The 23,083-nt window shown below is 43.6% G+C and overlaps 1 protein-coding gene across 2 annotated transcripts in view; it reads left to right on the forward strand.

The window, feature by feature from the left end:
* Positions 1 to 258: 258 nt before the first annotated feature.
* The window catches only part of MYO1B (myosin IB), a 153,809-nt gene continuing 130,984 nt past the window's right edge, over positions 259 to 23,083 (forward strand). For both annotated transcript variants that reach the window (XM_066635685.1, XM_066635693.1), the window contains exon 1: positions 259 to 361. The gene's annotated coding sequence lies outside the window, so the exon portion shown is untranslated. The remainder of the gene's footprint in view (positions 362 to 23,083) is intronic.

Here is a 23,083-nt window from a genome sequence, read left to right on the forward strand (position 1 = left end):
CCCGCTGCCCAGAGCCGCTGGGAGGCGCTCGCCTCCGCGGGAGAAGCCCCTGCGCTGCAGTAGGTGTGGGGCGAAGGCGGTGCTGCAGCCCCTCCTCGAGCGCGGCCACTCCCAGCCGCGAGGTCGCTGGCCGGGCTCGGCACTCGTTGCCTGCCGGGGAGGGGGCGTGCCTGCCTGCCTGCCTGCCTGCCTGCCCTTGCAGCCAGCTGCGCCGCCCGGGAGCGAGCGGGGCTCTTTGCTTGCCCGGCAAGAGGGGTGGCTGAGGGAGAGAGCGCCTGCCTGGAGCTGGGGCGCGCGCGGGGAGCTGCTCCTGCCTCCCAGGGTCGCTCGTGCCGAGCGGAGGCTGCCTGGAGAGGGAAAGGTAGGCAAGCGAGCCGCCTCACTCTCCCTCGTGTCGCTTCTGCACCCCCCTTCGGACGCTGCGGGGCTTGGCGCGCGCCTTCAGGTGCTGCAGCAGCAGCAAGCTCTCCCCCTTGCAAGTGCAAAGGCTGGCGGAGTGGAAGCTGCTTGGTGAGGATGCTGGGGGGCTGCAGCGATCCTGGGGGGGGAAGACGTTGGGACGGGGGGCAGGCTGAAGGGCTGCTGCCCTTGGAGGCTCTTGGCTCTGGAGCATCTGCAAGGGTAGCCTTACCCAGAAAAAGGGGCGGTGTGGAGGGATTTCGAGGATCGGAATGGGGTTACCTTTGAGACGGGGGGGGGGTGGGATCAAGGGACCTGGAGAAGGAGTAGTGTGGATTCACCTAAAGGGGATGCTTAAAAACGGGGGGGGGAAGCTGCTTTGGGAAATGTGGATTGGAAATGTGTGGCATGGCTGAGGTCTGGAGGAGAGAGAGGGGGTCGCAAGAATCCCTGGTGGTGGGCGAGGGTTTGAGCATAAAAGGGGTACTGCTGGAGGCAGGGAGGCAGAAGTGTGGGAGCAACGAGTGGGGGTTTGGATTATGATTGGGCGAGGAAGGAGAAGGGGTGGCTGAAAGTGATGGGGCAGGAAGGCTGCTTGGCTTGTACGAGGAAGAGGGGCGCTGCAGCAAGGGGCTGTGGACTGACCATACTCTCACTCTCTCTCTCTGTGTTTATGTGGGGTAGGCTGGTGTCCCCATCTGGGCTTCTTTGGCTGGGACAGCTAGTAAGTAGCTCTAAACAGAACATTACCAACAGCCCAAACCTATGCATGTCTACTCAGAAGTAAGTCCCATTAGAGTCAATGGGGCTTACTCCCAGGAAAGTGTGGAGAGGATTGGGCTGTAAGTCATCGTACCTCTGGGTCAACCCTTTCTCCTCCCTGTCTCTCTTGAGTTTGGTTTTTGAAAGAAACTCTTGGAAACATGTTCCCAGGAACACTTCAGTTTTTCAGGGATGAGGTGGAAGTGGCTGACTGATTTCCTTTGGGTGAAGTTTGATTTGGGGTGTTTGTCTTCCTGTGAAAGAGACTCTCTCATGTCCTTCCTTTCATTTCTTGCAGGGTCTTTGTTTAGTCTCAAGGTCTTGGTTTCTCTCTCTTTCTCTCTCTCTGACACACACACACACACACACACACACACACACACACACACACACACACACACACACACACAGATTCTGTTGGGGGGAGGGTTTCCTCTGTGCCCCCCCCCTTTGTGGCGCCTGTGAAGGGATTGAAACCAGATTTTGGGCCAGTTGAATCCGTTGAGCCACTAGGGTGTGCATGTAACTCTTTGTCATTAGGAACCTTTTGTCCCAGATCTGGACATCTGTGCCTTGTTGAGGGGGTTTGTTCCTTTGTTTAAGATTCTGGAGGTAGCTATTTAGTTGCAACAAGTTCTCCGCTAGTGGCATGGCTGTAGCATGGCAGTAGATTCCCGCGGCTGGCTGAGACTATACTCTGCCTTTCTGTTGTCTTATGATTGCCTCCTTTTTTATGAACAGAGGCTATGCTTGTAAACAGCTGCATCAGCTGCAGAAATCAACAAGTGAAGCTTTTCCTGGCATGGCGATCCAGTGGTGGCAAAAACTTCCTCTGTGTGTGTGTGTGTGTGTGTGTTTCTTTTGCAGCTGCTCAAAGCACAGAGCCTCTTATTAAGCAAGCAAATTAAAAAAGTGACCCTATTTCTTACTCCTTTCTTCACCTTCTCCTTAATACATATGTGTGCATGTTTTATTTTTAAAGAACAAAAATGACCTGGAGATTGCATCAGTTTAGCAGTGAATTACACAGGGTTGCTTCTTTCTGTCCGTTATCTTGAGGTTGGCTGAGCCATACTTAACACAGGAGTGCCTGAGTAGGAAAATCGAATGGAAATCATTTCAGTGAGTTCATTAGTTATGCAATGTAACATTGCCCTGGAATTCCCTTCCAAGGAATTTTTCTTCTCTCCATATATTTAGAATTGAAATTAAAGCAGGCTTGCAAATAAATAAAAGTTAACAAACCAGTTTGCCCATTATTAGAGGTGTTTGTTTCTGGTGAGTAAGATAGGATTATGGCCCATTGTGTTACTGAACACAATGGGCTCACTTCTGAGTGAAATAAAAAACAGTTTTCAGACACCTCTACCCATTTTTTTAAAAATATATTTAGGGATTTATATTCTCCTGTTCTGGCCTCAAGGCAGGTCCTTGTTCTTACTTTGAAAATCACCTATGGCCCCTTCTTTTCTCTCTTCTCATTTCTTACCATTGTCTGACATTTTCTTCTCCAACTTTACCCCCTTTCAGCTGTCCAAGGGTCTCCTGCTCCCACAAATGACTGCCTTTTGTGCCTTTTGACCTCTTACACCCCTCTCCCAGATCACCTGTATGATGCATCCTCTTATTGCAGGGCTGGGGCACCTTCCTTATGAGGAAAGGCTACAGCGTTTGGGGCTCTTCAGCCTAGAAAAAAGGCGCCTGAGGGGAGACATGATTAAGACATTCAAAATTATGCATGGGAAGGATAGAGTGGATAGACAGATGCTCTTTACACTCTCACATAACACCAGAACCAGGGGACATCCACTAAAATTGAGTGTTGGGAAAGTTAGGACAGACAGAAGAAAATATTTCTTTACTTAGCGTGTGGTTGGTCTGTGGAACTCCTTGCCACAGGATGTGGTGATGGCATCTGGTCTAGTTGCCTTTTAAAGGGGATTGGACACATTTCTGGAGGAAAAATCCATCATGGTTTACAAGCCGTGATGTGTATGTGCAACCTCCTGATTTTAGAAATGGGCTATGTCAGAATGCCAGATGCAAGGGAGGGCACCGGGATGCAGGTCTCTTGTTATCTGGTGTGCTCCCTGGGGTATTTGGTGGGTCACTGTGAGATACAGGAAGCTGGACTAGATGGGCCTATGGCCTGATCCAGTGGGGCTGTTCTTATGTACTACTTTCAGATTTCTACTCAAAGCCCACTTTTCTCCTGAAGCTTTTGACACTATACCCCAGTCCCTTGACCCTATATTGCAAATAAACCCAAGTATATACACATGAAATAACTGTGCAACTGCAAATCCTTACTATAAAGTTGTTTCATTTTAAAGTTGGTTAGTGGTTCTCAATCTTTTGACGTATGTGGCTGCACATTGTAGGGTTATCAAAAGCCACTTCTGGGTTGTGCCAGCCCCGCCACTCATTTTCTTGGCCTTGTGGGTAGCTTCCACAAGGCATTCTGGAGCACATCAGTGCTTTGTGGCATGATAGGAAAGTGCTCAGTCAGCCCACCACTTGAAAGATTGTTATTGAGCCCACCTATGCTAAAATTGGTTTCTACAAGTCATTTTGCTTAAAATTGCAGTTTTCAAGAACCTATTGGCAACTTTTAAGTGAGAACTTACTGTATATTCTTCCCCTGTTTACCCTGTCTCTGTTCCCCTTCCTCTTTTGTCTCCCTTGTGTCTATTTCTAGATTGTGAGATCCTCAGGGCAGGGGCATGGCCTTTCATCTCTTGTAATGTGCCATGCGTATTGATGTCAAAATAAACTAATAGTAGCTTGGAATCCGCATAAGCTCTCTACTTGCCCAAGGAAAAGCATGTTAGTGGATGTTTTTGAATATTTGTGGATATTTTTGAATCAATTGAATTAGTCATTGCTACCTTTTTACTAGAACTTTCGAGTAAGTTAGTGAACTCATGAGTTCCCTAAAAGACATGGGGGTTGTCGTATTTTCCCACTTCTGACATTGAGGAACTTGCATCTCCTCTGCCCCATAATTATATCCATGATTACTCTGCATTTGTGTTTTGACTTGTAAGAAACTTAACTTGGATTCTGTGTTTTTTTTCCAGTACATATTAGTGAGCCATTGCATAACTGACATTCATTTGAACATATCCAAACATTTGTTGTTTTAATTTTAACCTCTCATTCTAGCAGTGTCGCTGCATGATAGTTCTTCTCTTTGCTCATATCACCACAAGTGGAAAAGGAATTCTGGAATTCCGCTTCCAAACAGGAATTTGGGCTTTATTAGTGCCAAGAACTTTTTGATTCTGTGACTAGTGCCCTCTAAAAGTAAGTAATGTTTGGGTAATCCTGATAACGCTGCAAAGTTGGTCAGTTTTACTGCTAAGTCATGATTTTTTGTTGTGGTTTGCCAGTCTCTCCTATTATCTAATCATGAGTTTTGTCTGGCATTAGGTGACCTGTCTTTCACTATCAAAGGGGGAGGCATTCTCCAAACTAGTTCTCATTGATCTAATACAGGGGTGTCCAAAGGAGGGCCACATCATCTTTCTGACACTGTGTCAGGGGCCGGGGGAAAAATTAATTTACATTTAAAATTTGAGTAAATTTACATACATTTACATAAATGTATGTATTAAAGATGAACTTATATGAATGAATGAAGGTCTTGCAATAGCTCAAGGCCTATAAAAGGAAAGGCTGGCCTTTCCTTTGCTGCCGCTACTGCATCACAGATGTGAAACTGCAAGCAGTGGAGGGAGCCCGCATCCCACAGCTCATGCAAGAAGTCAAACAGTCGCCCTCATGCTGAGAGCAGTTGTGTCAGGCCAGTGTGGGCTCCAACAAATCTCCAGAGGGCCAGAGGCTGATTGGAGACTGGGGGCTCCCTGAGGGCCGCATTGGGAGTCCTCAAGGGCTGCAAGTGGCCCCAGGGCCAGGGTTTGGGCACCCCTGGTCTAACACATCTGTGAAATTAAGACAGTTTTAAGAATTCCCTTGGAATTCCAAATTCCTTTTGCTTCCATTTCCAGTTGTTGCCATTCCTATTTTGGTTATCCATGATTTATTGCATATCGTTCTTCTCTCCTGTACTGTGCTTCAGTCTTTGGCTGGAGAGGCAGCTTGAAGTGGTGGTGGCAGCCACTGTCTGGAAACAATAAATATCTGTTGCTATGGTTGCTTCATTAATGTTACATCACTATTTGCCAATAATTGACCACACAACAATCTGATCCTTCAATTTCTCATTATAATTGGCAGAATTTTCCTTGGGCAAAGGAATAAAGATGGATGTTTATTTTAGTGGTGCTTGCTCTGCACAAATGGTGGAAAAGGCTCTTTAAGCACTTCGTTGGAATGTGCAGAGCTCTGTTCATTCATTCTTTAGTCAGAAGCTCCCACATTCTCACAGTACTAAGTGTCTGTTGGCAATTTTAGAATTTTTCATTTTTCACTCCACAAATGATGCAATTTTTCATGGAATGGGAATACCCTGTCCAGATATGTGTCTTGTAACTTGCCATGTTGGCAGATGGGGAAGGCTTAGTGCAGAGCAGGATGCAGCCATTTGGCGTAAGTTAGTTTTTCAACAGTGCTGTTAGAGGTGTGAGAGAGTGATGTGGGAATGTAGTTCTCTCCCTTGCAACTTGGTAGCATCTGATGTCCAGGATTGCCGAAAAAAGCTAAGACCATATGCACATCACCTTTCCTAGGACCTGGTGTTACTGATCATGAGGTTAACAGGAGGTGCAAAGGGAGTGAAGCTTTAGTGGTTCTTGTATTGAACATAAGCAACTGTCTTAGATTGAGTCAGACCATTGGTTTATCTAGCTTCCTGTTGTCTGTCATACTGACAGAGCATCTCTCAGGAGATTCAGACACCCGTCTTTCCCAGCCCTACTTAAAGATGGCAGGATTGAACCAGAGACCTTCTGCATGTGAAGCAAGTACTCTGCTATTGAGCTGTGGTCTTGTGTTGCTGAAAGTAATTTTGGAAAAGTCTCTCACAACATATTTGATCTCTGAATCTGCATCTGTATGTGCATGCTGTTGCAATGGGGCGTGAGTGTGTGAAGGCAGCCCACTAGCAGCTGGAGCAGAGATGCTAGAGATGATGTACCTTCAGATGCTGATTAGGTCAGCAAATGTGGTGCAATGACTGGGATGTTAGACATGGCTGTTAAGAATTCAGGTGCAAATCCTCACTCTGTTGAAGCTCATTGAATGGCTTTGATTAAGTGTTAGCTCTCTGTAATTTATTTGATAGGGAAGCTGTGAGACCAAAGTGCAAATTGAAGAGACTGAGATATAAATGCATTAGTAAATGTAGGCAAGCAAATTCTATGTTTCTTTTTCCAAGCTAAAGGGTTATCTTTCATTTTTACTCATTACCTTACAAACAATCCCCTCCAAATGTTTGTTCATAGTCCAGTGATGGCATGACACTCTAGTGTCATTGACTTGAGTCTTATCCCTGTGAGTGTGACTCATTAGTTTAAACATTTGGGGTTATCAGCAGCAGGGCTCATCTTGTATGCTTGGGATTTGTCACATTTTTCAGCATGCCAGAAATTGTTTGAAACTGAAACACAGCTTTCTTGCATAAAATCTCTTGTCCGTGCTGTGATGCAGTTCATCATTATTTCCACTGCACTGTTTGGAGAATGTTAATGTTAACTGAATGTTAATGTCAGTGTTAATTGAAGTTGTAATCATTTATTTCTGAGAGGTGGAGTTGTAATCATTTATTTCTGAGCGGCGAAGAGAGCAACTTCCTCATCACTGTTGTAGCGCTAGCTCTCATTTTGCATTGATACCTTGATAACTGTACAAATGCAATAGAAAAAGGAAGAGAGAACTTCACTTCAGGGTGAAAGTCTGCTTGCTCCAATTCCCTGAAGCAGTGGTTCTCAAACTTTTAGCACTGGGACCCACTTTTTAGAATCAGAATCTGCCAGGACCTACTGGAAGTGATGTCATGACCGGAAGTGACATCACCAAGCAGGAAAATTTTGAACAATCCTAGGCTGCAATCCTACCCACGCTTTCCCAGTGTTCCATTGACTATCATTGTTAAAAGCATATACATAGTAGTCTGTTAGAAGTACCGATCTGCAACATTTCCCCAATGTAGTCACATGCCATGGTAGCATCAAGTCTTAACATATTAAAAATTAAATTTTGAAATTAATGGGGACCCACCTGAAATTGGCTCTTGACCTACAGCAGTTTGAGAAACACTGCCCTAAAGGCAGCTCCTTGTGCTAGTCCTCATACAAGCCAAAGGAGTGGTGAAATTGACTAGGGTTGGAAGCAAGCAGCTTCTTATCTAGTTACTGTCCTAAGGGCGCAATCCTAACCAACTTTCCAGTGCTGACCTAGCCACAACGCAGGCCCAAGTTAAGGTAACAAACATGCCCTTGCCTTGAGGAGGCCCCTTGACTGCCTCCTCACTGCAGGATGCGGTGCACACCACATTGACACAGCTATGTCAGTGCTGGAAAGTTGGTTAGGGTTGCTCCCTAAAGGGATCAACCCCTCAGGGATGTATGTATTTTAATGACAGAGTGTGTGTGACAGAAGTAGCTTTGGACTCTCTTTTCTTTTAAAGACCTTGTATAACTACTTGTGTGGTATGTAAATAAGCACCAATCCTTTACATGTGCATGCACACTTGAGATTAAAAAGTTGAGTAGTTGCAAAACTGTTCTGAACTTGGAGTGGGGGGGGGGGTTCTGCCCTCATCGGCACTATCCGATATGTACCTGAGCCATCAGCATAAACATTTCTTTCAACACCATTGGCTGCATGATGGGTGACTATTTTCAGCTTTTCTAAAGTACAGTTTGAATTTTGTGCAAAAACTTGCAAAGTGCATGGCTCACACTCCACTCCACTGGAGTGGGGGGGGGGGGAGTGGAGGAGAGTACATACTGCAGGCAGTGAAAACTTCACAGTGTTGTTTCTAGGCATCTGAAAAGCTATATGATATCACCTCAGTAGCCTGTGACCTCCTCCTATCCACAATTTAACTGTGACCTGGATCCATACATCTCATTTAGTCAGAGATAGGAATAACATGCAGCAGGAAAGAGTAATTAAGAAACAGTCTTTTGAAAGATGATCATCATTGTTTCCCACTAGAGTTTTGTAAAAGGCTGGCAGCGCATAGAAGATATTTTTAGCTGTATGAAAATGTGTGTGTGTGTGTGGGGGGGTGTCTCTCGTGGTCCTCTGAGTTTATCACATTTCTGAGCATAGTGGGAACAGAGGTTCTTCATACTTTCAAATCTCATCTTTCTCCAGTAGCAGTAATAGAACCAGAGTTGTGCTTTGGAAGTATAATTGACAAAGAGAGAAGGGAACAGTAATTTAATTCATAGGATGACTTTTTTAATTGGACAACAATCCACTGGGTGTCACTTTTGTGGGACATTATTGTCATCCTTTTTATTGTCATAACTCAAACAAGTGGAAAGGAGCATGCATAAAGAACTCAAGAGGTGGCAGACTTCCAGAACTGTAGGTGGGGAAAGAAGTTCTACATGTACTTTGTATAAGTATAGTTCTGCTGTTTTGTTTTTCAGGCAAGGACTTTCACAAGTGTAGGTTTCTTGGTTCTTGTGGAATTTGCAGTTCCCTTGAATAGCTCAGTAACCTTTTGTTTATAACTTTGATACAGCTAAGCCAGCAGTTCCCAAAATGCTAATTGTCCTGCAGAGAACTCAGCTCCCGCAGTTTGCAAGCATATGGAAACACAGGGAGATAAATGTTTGAGCACCTTTTTTGGTGCCTTCTTCCCCCCCCCCCAAGTCAGTCAATGACTGTGGGGGAGCAGGTGAAGACTTGGTAACCTCACACCTTGAGGTTATTCACAGATTAGAAGAGGTGTTTTGAAAATGGTTGTTTAAGAACATAAGAAGAGCCCTGCTGCATCAGGTCAAAGGCCCATCTAGTCCAGCTTCCTGTATCTCACAGTGGCCCACCAAATGCCCCAGGGAGCACACAAGACAACGGACACAATCTGCATCCTGGTGCCCTCCCCTGCATCTAGCAGAGGCAGCCTCGCTCTAAAAAATGGGTCTCCAAACCCCGGCCCGGGGGCCAGATGTGGCCTGCGACCAGCCTCAATGCGGCCTGTGGCCAGCCTCTTGTCCCCTGAAAGCCTCTGGCCCACTTGGCCGAACATGACTGGAACTGAGCTCTGGTTGCATCTGGAGGGTGTTCTGAGGGCCAGGGAGTTTGAGTGAATGAGCCCATTCATTCATTTATTCACTCATCTAAGTTCCATCTCTAATTTATTTATATACATTTTATATTTAAATTTTTTTTCCAGCCCTCAACACTGTGCCAGATATTTGATGTGGCCCTCTGGCCAAAATGTTTGGAGACCCCTGCTCTAAAACCAAGAGCTTGTACATACCTACTATGACTTGTAACCTGTAATGAACTTCTCCAGAAATTTGTCCAATCCCCTCTTAAAGGCATCCAGGCAAGATGCCATCACTACTTCCTGTGGCAAGGAGTTTCACAAACTAAGTACACGCTGGGTAAAGAAATAATTTCTTCTGTCTGTCCTAACTCTCCCAACACTCAACTTTCGTGGATGTCCCCTGGTTCTGGTGTTATGTGAGAGGGGAAAAGAGAGTCTCTCTATCTACTCTGTCCATCCCCTGCATGATTTTGTATGTCTCAATCATGTCCCCCCTCAGGCACCTCTTTTCTAGACTTAAGGGGCCCAAACGCTGTAGTCTTTTCTCATAGGGAAGGTGCCCCAGCCCAGTAATCATTTTGGTTGCTCTCTTTTGCACCTTTTCCACCTCCACTATATCCTTTTTGGGATATGGCAGCCAAAACTGGACGTAATACTCCAGGTGTGGCCTTACCATCGATTTGTACAACAGCATTAAAATATTAGCTGTCGTATTCTCAATGCCTTTCCTAATGATCCCAAGCATGGAATTAGCCCTCTTCACTGCCACCGCACATTGGGTCGACACTTTCATCGAGCTGTCCACAAGGACCCTAAGATCTCTCTCCTGATCTGAATCAGACAGCTCAGAACCCAGTGTTTCTCAAACTGTGGGTCGGGACCCAATAGGTGGGTCGTGAGCCAACTTCAGGTGGTTCCCCATTCATTTCAGTATTTTATTTTTAATATATTAGACTTGATGCTATCCTGGTACGTGACTTCATTTGGGGAAGTGTCACAAATCTGTACATTTAACAGGCTACTATGAAGATGCTTTTAACAGTGATAGTCAATGGGACATACACCTGGGTAAGTGTGGGTAGGATTGCAGCCTTGGTTTGTTAAAAATGTTCCTGCTTGATGATGTCACTTCTGGTCCTGACATCATTTCCGGTGGGCCCTGACAGATTCTTATTCTAAAAAGTGGGTCCTGGTGCTAAATGTGTGAGAACCACCACATTAGCCTATATGTAAAGTTTTGATTCTTTGCCCCAATGTGCATGACTTTACACTTACTTACACTGAAATGCATCTGCCATTTTGCTGCCCAGTCTCCCAGTTTGGAGAGATCCTTCTGGGGCTCTTCTGGTCTTCAGCACTCAGAAAAGTTTGGAGTCATCTGCAAACTTGGCCACCTCGCTGCTTAGCCCTGCTTATTTTACTCAGAAGTAAGCCTATTGTGTTCAGTAAGACTTCAGCTGTAATGCTACGAGTATCTTACCACAAATGCACACCACTACAAATTAGATAGCTGCCAGTTGCCCTGCAAAAATCTCATCTTCTTCACTTTACCAGGCTTCTGAAGTTTGTCAGGTCCTATTCTTTCAGTAAGCCCTACTTTGACACTCTATTCTCCCATTGATGAGTACATCTACATTTCATTCTAGGTGATTCTGATGTCACTGAATTTTTTTCTGTTGACATAAGTATCCGAGTTGTTGTCTCCCCAAAATAAGTTTTTTTTAAAAGCACCAGAAGATTTTTTTCTGAGTTAAAGCCATACAGTCATTTTATTGTCATGTGATATTGGTGACTGTACATGTGGTGTGATACAGATCTTTACTGGTTGCCTGACTGTACATTCAGGTTGTGAATTGCTAATATATTGTAATTGCTGGCTTTTAAGCTACTTTGTCCGCTGGTGAGAATACGGGGGGGGGCCTTCACATCCGCAGATCCTGTATCCGCTGATTAACTGATCTGTGGATTGGATATACCCCCCCCCCCGCGCGTGTGTGCACCCCAGCACACACCACCACTGGATAAGCCCTCTTCCCTGGTCCTCTTAATGCCTTACAAGGCATTAAAAAAATCTCTTCCAGTTTCTCTGTGAAACCAGAAGTCACTTTTTTAGCCTCAGAGCTCAGTCGGAGTTCAGCAGAGACTGAGGACAGATGTCTCCTGCTATGCTGTGCAGGCGGATAGACCTGGGCTCCTCATTGTGAAACCCAGTAGACCTGGGCTCCAAAGACATTTCTGGCTATCATCACTCTCCCCCTGCCCTGTTTTGCTTCCTCTCCACCTCTGTCTGCCCACCCCCTTGTCATACTCTCCTGCCCTTTTTGAAGAGGCTCAGAAGAAAATTTGTGCCCTCTGATGAAATTCCTCAGAGGCCCTGTGTGATACCTGTGCTTTGCTATGGTATTTAACTACTTTAAATCCATTTTGACTCCAATCAACTTTCCTTTGATTGCAATGAACAGTTGAAATTTAGCACATCTACCTGTCAGGCAACACCCTGTAATTATTGCAAATCATGGTTCCATCAAATTTTTTTGATTAATTTATTTCTCGAGCCAGTGCCCCTCCCTAACTCCTTTCACTGGAACACAAGGATAAACAGAACAATATCTGCTTATAATTCACCGCTGAATTTAGATTCGCCCCTTTAACGGTTAATTAGGGCAAAATCCTGAATTATGATTTTAAGCATTTGTATGGATAACCTTTGTAAGCAAAAACCAAGTCATTGGGCCTAAGAGATACTGAGAAAGACCAGAAGTGATTGTGAGAAGCTCCAGAAGGATCTCTCCAGACTGGCAGAATGGGCAGCAAAATGGCAGATGCACTTCAATGTCAGTAAGTGTAAAGTCATGCACACTGGGGCAAAAAAATCAAAACTTTAGATATAGGCTGATGGGTTCTGAGCTGTCTGTGACAGATCAGGAGAGAGATCTTGGGGTGGTGGTGGACAGGTCGATGAAAGTGTCGACCCAATGTGCGGCGGCAGTGAAGAAGGCCAATTCTATGCTTGGGATCATTAGGAAGGGTATTGAGAACAAAACGGCTAGTATTATAATGCCGTTGTACAAATCGATGGTAAGGCCACACCTGGAGTATTGTGTCCAGTTCCGGTCGCCGCATCTCAAAAAAGACATAGTGGAAATGGGAAAGGTGCAAAAGAGAGCGACTAAGATGATTACGGGGCTGGGGCACCTTCCTTATGAGGAAAGGCTACGGCGTTTGGGCCTCTTCAGCCTAGAAAAGAGACGCTTGAGGGGGGACATGATTGAGACATACAAAATTATGCAGGGGATGGACAGAGTGGATAGGGAGATGCTCTTTACACTCTCACATAATACCAGAACCAGGGGACATCCACTAAAATTGAGTGTTGGGCAGGTTAGGACAGACAAAAGAAAATATTTCTTTACTCAGCGCGTGGTCGGTCTGTGGAACTCCTTGCCACAGGATGTGGTGCTGGCATCTAGCCTAGACGCCTTTAAAAGGGGATTGGACGAGTTTCTGGAGGAAAAATCCATTATGGGGTACAAGTCATGATGTGTATGCGCAACCTCCTGATTTTAGGAATGTGTTAAGTCAGAATGCCAGATGTAGGGGAGGGCACCAGGATGAGGTCTCTTGTTATCTGGTGTGCTCCCTGGGGCATTTGGTGGGCCGCTGTGAGATACAGGAAGCTGGACTAGATGGGCCTATGGCCTGATCCAGTGGGGCTGTTCTTATGTTCTTATGAGAAATTCGTGAAAACACATTTTACCCCTTTTCACCCACTCAGCAGTTGAATTTCTAAAAATCCCTTCTCAGTGGGTCCTTACATCATAGAAGGAATATATTCTCCAAATTTCATGTTCTTAAGTTCTGGGGTTTGGGCTGGGCATTGATGAGTCAGTCAGGGCATTGGTTTTTATATATATACCTAATTAATTACTTCATTCATCAATTAATTAATCAATTAATTAGTAGAGTTTGTATCCTGCCTTTCCACTCCATAAAGGAGCACTCAAGGTGGCTAACAAATAAAATATGAAAAATATAAATAAGTATAAAAATCAAACATCTAAAAACAATAAACACAAACAAAACAATTGGTTCCCTCCCCCCAAAAAGAAGAAAAGGCCCTGCCCCCTTGTGTCAGCATTAAAAGGTTTGTGTAAATAAAAAAGTCTTAAGCCCCTGCGAAAGGGCTCTAGAGAGGGAGCTGTTCTCAGCTCTAGGGGAAGGGAGTTCTGCAAATGGGGAGCCACCACCGAGAAGGCCCTCTTTCTTGCCGCCATCCCCTTCACCTCCACTGGTGACGGCACATTCAGAAGGGCCCCCTCTGATGACCTGAGAGGACAGGTTGGATTGTATGGAAGGAGGCTGTGAGGTTGTGCCTTGTTATTCTCTGATTTGGCATCCACTGATTTGACTTACCACTGATATTGGGGGGGGGGGTCCACCTTTAAATGCCTTGTAACAAGGAAAAAAACTGCCAAAATTCCACTTCTTACGGTTGTACTGTTAAACTGCACTGGTTGCAAGCTTCTCCGGGTTAAAGATAGCTTTAAAGACCCACTTCATGCTAGGGCCTGCAAACATGCAGTGAGCCGACACGCATTGTATAGGGTTGGGCCCGAAGTCTGGTAGACATTGGGTAGATGAAATCACTTTTGAATGAACTTTTACTTTTATTACAATGTTAAAATGCTGTAGGCATAGAGATTTGAAGGGTGACCTAGTTTCTTCCTAGTGCACATATTTCATTGACCTTTCCCTTACAAACACAGTCAAGAGTTGTACTAGTGCTACTTCTGTTTGTGTTTTTAGAAGAAGTGCTGGAGATAAGGGAGATACAGTATGCCAGGCATATTTGAGGAGGTAACGTTTTGGGCAATTGTGATGTGTTCTCATAATATGCATAGGCTGGTGCCATTTTTCATAAACCTATTCATAACTGTATGTGAACTGTTCTAGGAGGCATTTGGGATGTCATGGTGTTTGCAAAAGTGCTTCACTGCTCTTTATGTCTGGCCATTCCAGATTTTCTTGTTTGTAGAATCAGTCTATGTCTGAAAGATTTGATAACAAAACTGTTGAAACTTCTCTATGGTACTGTATGTAAATTTCAACTGTTCCAAATTCTTTTTTTAAAAACAAAACAAAAAATTGTAAAGGTGTTTGCTAACTGTTAAGGGTAACTTGCCTAGCTAAACACCAACATTTCTATTTTTATGTGTGCCAGCTGAGTGGAATTATGTGCAATTTTAGCTAACTATAGTTTCCTACTGCAGATATTGTTATGGGTGACAATTTCTGAAAAAGAAAAAGTGTGTACCTGCCCTTCCCCCTCCTGTAGTTGCTAGAAGTTCTGTACTGTTCTGGCCAATAATAAGCATTCATCATATTGAATTACTGGGTTAGGGTTAGGAGACAAGGGGATTACTTCTAGCAGTAATAGGTTTTGCAGGGAATGGCATCTTACTACAACAGTGCTAAGTTAAAGGGTGGTGAGGGTAGGTAGCCCATTACAAGAATATGTAATGATCAAGTTTCTTCCAAGGCCGCAGTTCTAAAAACATTAAAAAAAAGTAATACCTGGGTGGTAATAAATAGGTGGAAGTCAAGGTGGGAGGGAAGCTTTGGAGGAGAGGCATCTGGCCTGATTGTTTTCTTGCTGCCTGGTCACAAGGACTCTTCATTTACTTGAAAACCCAGAAAGAGGCAGTACTTATTTTAGGAAATCTAAAATAAATCCTCTTGTCTCAAAAAGTATGGCTTAAAAAAGCATTACATGAGGCGTAGCTGCTAAAAATTCATAACTTGAGTTTCTAAACTTGGCTAAATTGGAGACAAAACTTGAGAAAAATAATAATATACCTTAGTTTCTCTCTCTTTCTTGCAATGTAACTCAAATGGTTGTAGTATGTAGTCTTGTCCATGAGTCTCTGTTGTATCTCCCAATTCTATTTTAAGTTGTAATTTTTATGTTTTGCTTCTTGGACTTCTGTTCACTTAGACTTTTGTACCAATAATTTGTACTACTACGTAGTCATTTCAGTGAATCTTCTGGGTTAGAAATAGGCATCTCCAATAATTTGGAGCAGTTTGGGTAGGTAGTGATGAACTAATTGAAAATTAGGTAACAAGACTCTTTCAGGATGCTAGCAGTGATTGAAAGAGTGCCAGAAGCTGGTAATAAGTTGTAAACAAAAAATGTCAGTGATTAGATGTAAGAATGTGTTAACATTACAAACCGCCCACTTATGGAGTGGTTATTATTCCAGAAGTCCATACGTAACTTGAAAACAGTGTAGGTTGGAACAGCCTATTCTTGCCGGTCCAGCACTATCATACCTGCATGGAAGCACCAGTAAAGAATGTACAGTGCCTGCACAAAAGTGACAACTCGGCCATCCATAACTTGGACTTCTCTAACTCAGGGACACAATTATCTGATTTCCCTCTCATCAAATAATTCTCTCCCCCCTCCGGCATCTTTTAAAAATCAGTTTGTATCCGTCTTCAACTTCATTGTAAAAACATTCTCATGGCAACTTACAAGATGAAACCTAAAATAATTATAACAAGGTGGTAAGAGAAAGCCTTCATAATGTTATAACTGTTTTTATCACACATAAACCTTGGAAAATAGAAAGGTCTTCACCTGATGCTGAAAAATTCTGGGTGGGCACCAGATGAACTTCCCTGGAGGAGAGCATTTCATAGGCAGGGTGCCACAGTTGGGGAGGCCTTCTCTCCAGTTACATGTGCCTCACTTCAGATGGAAGTGGCATGTAGAGGAGGACCTCTGAAAATGACCTAAGTGTATATAATCATCCACATGTCTATGTCTACATTTCCTCCTTAGCTGCTTGGTGAGGTTGGGCAGGTCAGTTCCTTTTGGAGAGTTCATGGGGAAGGGAAGGAGAAATATGCTGAGTTTGTTCCCTCTTTGCTAATGTCTGTGCTCCTTAGGGCTTACAGTGGGCCCACTGTATCTGTAGGGATCCATTCCAGGCGGCCCTAAGGATACAGAATTCTGCAGATGATGAAATCTGTGGAGGACCTAAATGGCACCACAATTACTTACCTGGGGGCCACGCCCACCCCTCCAGAGGTCACACATGGCCTCCCAGCCTACCCAGAAGCCTCCTGGATGTGACCAGAAGGCACTTCTGGTTTGCACCAGCAGTCATGTCTAGAGGTCCTCTGAAGCCCTCCAGCTGCAGGCTTAGCATCTGCAGATATTCAGATCTGCAGATGTCAATCCCACAGATAAGGAGGGCCCACTGTACCTACTAGTGTGATTCTAATTCTAAATGCTGTTGGATGAATGGATATACAGGTTACCTATCAGATTGCCTGGACCAACAGAGTGACTGGTGATTTGAGGGACTTGGGATGTGTAAAACATCCTGTTGCCATATTTGTGTACTAAACATTTTGCATTTCCTCTGATGACTGATTTCAAGAGCTTTGGAATTTCATTTATATTTCACAGTGCATCTCCTACAACCTGGTATGTTGTATATACATAAGACCTTTATTGGCATAGAAGTATGTTGTATAGAAGAGCTGAAAGACCATGGCTATAAACCAGCAATGTCCTATGGGTGCAGGGGTTCTGGTGTGCACCCGAACAAGCCATATTTTGCAATTTAACGAGAGGGATGCACATAATTTGATGCACTCCTCCACTATGAGAGTTGAACATATTGAAAGACTACACAGGCCTACAAAATTGAGGGTCAGAAAAGTTTTTCCCAAACGTTATGGTGGTTTGATATGAATTTGGGGTGCCGATTCTGAAAATGACATCTGTTTTGCCCTATCACGTCTAGTTTCAGAGATAAAGTATAACCTCATTAGTGAATGGTTCAGGCAGCTTCCTCATGAGGAAGGTGCTTGAACCATTCATTAAAGAAGCTATGCCGTGTCTCCAAAACTAGACGTGATAGGGCAAAACGGATGCCATTTTTTGAATTGGCACCCCAGATTTACCCAGGAATTGGTGTAACATTTAAGGAAGCAAAATGTGTGTTGGCCTGTGCTATTGGTCATGTACTTTGTATCTTGGCCGTTATGTGAATAGAGAGAAAATCTATTTTATATCTGAAAAGGGCCACAGTGTTGAATTTCATGTTTGCCATAGGATGAAGTTTTCGCTTAGAAAAAAAAGCTATAACTTTGTAATGAAGATTGTCTAATAGTGTGTGTTGGTTAGTGTGTATTTGTGAACATCTGAACCATGCACTGCTTAGTCTAAATTGTGACACCTAAAATAAACACAATCTTAAGCTTGGCATACTTTTTCTGTTCTGCAACAGTTATATAAACATGGCCTTTGTAACATAAGCCCAAAAGTTAGCATCAGATTTTGTTTTTAGAAAATTTTAGAGGTGGATTAATTAATGAGGCAATGTGGTCCCAAAGGACCTACTATTTGTTTTTGTTTTTTTAGACTATTTGATATTGGTAGTGATAAAAGTGGACCTACTTTTAGTATCTACTGTAGAGAAAATACCTATCTGTCCTAGAATTGTATGCAGCTACAAGTTCAGCCTGAATTTCTTTTAAAAAGTGAGTTTAAAGCAGATGCCTTCCATGCCACTGATGCATTCTGAAAATTTTGAAGCTCACTTGGCACCAAGAATGTTAATACAGTACGACTTGGCTAACTAGGCAGGACTGAGAGCTTAAAGGCTTCTGAAATTCCTTTAGGAATATAGATGCTCTAGATTTGAACATCCCATTTTCTCTGCTCTGTGTGCTCCACAAAAACCCTGTCTATGGACACCCTCAAATCTTGAGAACTAAAGCAAAGTTTGCATAGTTAATTTCTGTAGACATGTAAGTAATATCTGATTAAAACCACTGCTGAACAAGTTCCATAGAAAAGACAACAAGTATGTTGTCTACATGATGTGTAGCCACTAAAGTATGAATGTGCTTTAAATTAGGATAGCAAAAGCAGCAAAATTGTTCCATGAATTATAGGTGCAGTTCGGCTGAGCCTTTCTAGTGAGCCCCCACAACCAGTACAGCAGTTCTCAATCTTTTTAGTCTCCAGAGCCCTTTACCATCCTAAACGGAATCTTGGGGAGCCTCACCAGCGCATGTGCGGAGTTTTGGGGAGCTCCAGAGCACCAGTGCGTGCATGTAGTGGCACAGTGCCAGTGAGATCACAGCCACTATGGTATGTTTGACGGGCTCCTGAATGGGTCGCAGCAAACCCCAGGGCTCCTAGGTGCACACTTTGAGAAATATTGCTTTAGAGTTTTTCAAAGGAAATATCAACTAATTTAATGTTGGGACAGTACTGCACTGCTATTGTTATAAAGTTTTATAACAAACATGATTTGCTCTTGCCTTAAACCTGGGCATACAAATCAGATACATAACCATAGAATATCACTTTTTCCTGCATATAAGCGTATGGATTACTAGAATAGAATAGAAAATTTGTCATTGTACCTGTATACACAAGTACAACGAACTTAGGTGCTTTTGCAAGGTAAAACAAGACAAGACCAACACAAAACAACAATACAACAAAGTCAGGCAGACTACATATACAATCACCACATTGCTAAAACTCTGTTCAGCATATCACTGTACCCCTGCATTTAATCTAGACACTGCACTGGGATAGAAACTGTTCTTTAATCTACTCATTCTTGTTCTTATCACCCTATATCTTCTTCCTGATGGCAATAATTCAAAAAACTGGTAACCAGGATGCGAGGGATCTCTCAGAATTTTTAAGGTTTTCGACATACACCTTGTACTGTAAAGCTCCTCCAAAGAAGGGAGGGAACAGCCAGTAATCTTCTGAGCAGTGTTGATAACCCTCTATTCCAAGCTAAATGCCTTCCTTCAAAAATGAGAAACCCTAATGGCCAAGATATCAATCTTGATAAGTCTCTGTGATCAGTAGTGGTTTCTTTTTTGATCTAAATATATAAACTGGGCCTGAACAGAAAGGAGTGTGTTTGTCATGAACATTTTCAGCAGCATTGCAAAGCATACTCCCTTCTTCTTTTGCGTTTTTTCCAGGGATTATATTGAAAGGGGTCACAAGTGTTTGCCCATGCAGAGTCAGGCCAGTCACTGATCTGATTAGCTGAAATCATTGATGTGACTGATGCAAGAAGTTATGCCTTTTGCTCTCAACTGAATATGTTTGTCTTCGTTCACATTTCTGCATAGCCAGACTTGATTGGTGTGTGAAGTACCATGGTGATGTTGTGCTCACTGCATTAACTTTGATATGAATTCACAAGGATTTCAAGAAAAAATAGTTTTACCAAGGGAGAACAATGGCTGCAAGCAGGCTCAGAAAACATCATTAATTTTAGGGGAAATTTTTCCCCTCCAGTTTTCAGCCTAAAAATGGAGAAAAGTGATAATCTATGTAGCCTTAACATATACCGTATTTTTCACTCCATAAGACGCACCTGACCATAAGACACACCTAGTTTTTAGAGGAGGAAAACAGGGGAAAAAATATTCTGAACCAAATAGTGTAATAAAATATTTAATAAACTATAACAGAATAACATTTGAACCATGTAAAGTGAACAGCAGTCAACAGTGGCATTAAGAACCATTATCACTGTCATTAACAAATGGAGAGACTTAAAGGTTTGAGTACTCTAGTTTTCTGGAAACCTCAAGAACTCATCATCGCTAGAGTCAGAATTTATGAAGCTCACAAAAGCAGGTGCACACAAATAGGGGATCACATTAGCTTTCTGCTACAATGATGTTCTGCCAAATTCCAATCCACTTGACCTCATGCCCGCTTAAGGCTGATCAGTCCCCTTGTGCAACTCACCAGTGCAGCAAGCAAAAGTTAGAGTCCAGTTCCAGTCCACCGATGCCAAGTAAATCAGTCCCATCAATCAGAGTTGCCAAATCAGAGTCCAGAGCCAATAAGCCAAATTACAGTCCAAGGTCAGATTCCAGGTAGGTCAGTCAAATCTGTCAGGGTATCCAAGTCCAGTCACAATCCACAGTCAGATTCCAAATTCAATAAACCCAGTCATCAGTCAGTCTCCTCTCCTACCTCCAACCTGCACTCCTTCAAAACCCACAAACACTTTCTGCCTCAGTTACTCCTTATATCCCTGAGGGCCCTATTGCCTTTCAGTGGCTGCAGCTGTGCAGCACACTCTGCTGGATGCCCAGGCCTTACCCTTAAAGGGGCCACTGCTGACACCACATCTACCTCCTTGCCAGTTCTTCCGTGATTCCAATACAAATGAACAAGTGGAAAGTCCAACCACTACTTGAATTCTCAAGACACAACAAACCTCTGGATTTATGGTGAGAACTGGGGCTTGTGCAATAAGCAAACACTGGCATTCTGACCAAGGAGACAGTTTTTTATTTGTGATGGCAGGTGGGGGGGGGGGCTTACATTCAGATGCTGGATGAGGTGAGTGAAAGCGCCCCTCCCCTGCTGTGTGAGTGTGTGTGTGTGGGGGGGCAGAGCATCTGTGTGTGTAAGAGAAGGGGGCAGCCTGTGTGTGTGAGAGGGGGGGAAAGTGTTTGTGTTGCAGAGAAGTTGTGATGCTCCAGGCTTGGGGGGGGGGGGAGAGAGGCTTTCCTGGGAGTAAGCCCCCCCACTCTAATGGGACTTACTTCAGAATAGGCATGCACTTGCACAGGATTGGGCAGCGAGACTGCCACCCCACCCATGCTTTCCTGGGAGTGAGCCCCACTGACTCTGAGACTTACTTCTCAGAGTAGACATGCAGGCTTGGGCGCGCGGCGGCACCGCCCTTGCGTTCCGTTGGCGCTGCCACAGTCCGCGTGGGCGCTGAGGGAAGGCAGGAGCCCCCCGGCCAGCTCAGCCTCTGACTGCCCGGGGAAGCAGAGCAGAGCAGAGCAGAGCGAGCGGGCAGGGGGCGGGGCCAGGGGCGGAGAAGGGGCGGCCGGGCAGTTTCCAACCCACAGTTTTTGTTTGTTTTTTTGCAGTATTCGCTCCATAAGACGCACACACTTTCCCCCCCACTTTTTTGGGTGGGAAAAGTGCGTCTTATGGAGCGAAAAATACGGTAGGTACTACGGCAGTTGTTGGAAGTGAGCTTTAATTTGGACCATTCATCTTTTGGAGGGAAATGTTTTTGCCTCAGTCGTGTCTTCTGAGGCTTGATGGGGAGGGGGAAATCACATGTATGCAAGTTAACACCACCATTACTGCCAGCTACTTACCAGGAACAGAGCTGGTTAGCAAGCAAGTTTTCCAAACCATGCCAAATGACACTGACCCTGTTTTTCTTCTTCTCCCTTGGATGTCTTTGATAATTCCTTGGTACCCAGTTTCATTGGATACACAAGTGGTCCAGTGACAGCACTTAGTTGTATGAAATGCATACAGCTTGTCACCTGAGGGGAATATGGCAAAGTGTGACAGTGGGCCCTACTTCCAGAAAAAATCATTCTGGCAGTATGATTTATTGGGAGCTTGTAAGGGCACAAATCAGGAAGAGAAATGTAAAACACATTTTGGTGGCTTGCTCATTCTTTGAATGCCTGTGGTTTGTAATATTACAAATGAATCTATTTTTAATAACTGAGTGCTTTCATGTTTTTAAAACACACACATGTAAGCAAAATGAACATTTAAATATGAACCATTGCATTTTTTCTTGTTCACATTTACTGATTATATATATATATATATCATACAGCATTTACGATATATATATCGTATTGCTGTAACTATAAATTGCATCCTTTTCAGGTCCAGTCTGACTTGCACATTCAGGATTTGGTGTGTTGTGTGAGAATGTCTTTTGTTTGAAAGCACCTCCAGCTCAAAATGTTCACAATAGACCTGCATGTTGAAAAGACACTACTAGCTTTCTAAAGTGGTACAGTAGCACAGATGAGTAGGCTTATAGTTGGCTCCTTGCCCTTTGAACAAAATATATTGGAAGTTTTGACCTGCATTTTTTAGCATGATTAAAGATGTCATGATAAGTGGGTTGGTCAGAAATATTTATCTTCTCTTGACTAGTGAAAGTGTGTACTTTTAAACTGCATAGTGTAATATAGTATTCTGTTGACTGCTTGAACATATGAGTGGTCAAGCTGTCCTGCTATATTTTGAACCATGGCCCTTTTCGTCTGAAGGACAAAATATCTTCAGCCAAGTAGTAGAACCCTGAGTTTTATATCTTAAGATCACCCTAAATGTAACAGAAATGAGCAGAGGCCTTTTAACAGAGGCCTTTTCTTAACAGATTTTGCTGATAAACTTGATTGTTTTCAGGTCTTCTGAAGATTGTCAATTGTAAAGCTTCTATTCTGCAAACCTGAATAGATCAGAGACTGGTTTCTAGTTATCTCAAGTCTTTTAGCCAGGTACAACATCTGCCATAGGTCATCTGGTACAACATCTGCCAAATAGATAGGGACTGATATGGGATCATAATGTGTATGGAACTAAGTTTTCAAATCCCCCTAAGTGGAGAAGAACGTTCACTAATAAGTAAAGAGGAGAGCATTGGAAAGGAACTTACCAATATCTTTTGAGACATTGGAAACTACAACCAGATTTTGAATCTCAGTTCCCATTGTCTCAAAAATGGTGCAACTAATATTTTCAGATTCTCTTCTAAGATTGAAATTTAATATGCTCATGGATTATCTACTCACATGGCATTAGTTGGTATTTCTGTTTGCTTTTAATTGCTGCATGAGCAAAACATGTCTGAGTTGTGCTTCCCTGCAGGCATAGGG

Source organism: Tiliqua scincoides, chromosome 1 (assembly GCF_035046505.1).
Source record: "Tiliqua scincoides isolate rTilSci1 chromosome 1, rTilSci1.hap2, whole genome shotgun sequence".
Classification (NCBI taxonomy): domain Eukaryota; kingdom Metazoa; phylum Chordata; class Lepidosauria; order Squamata; family Scincidae; genus Tiliqua; species Tiliqua scincoides.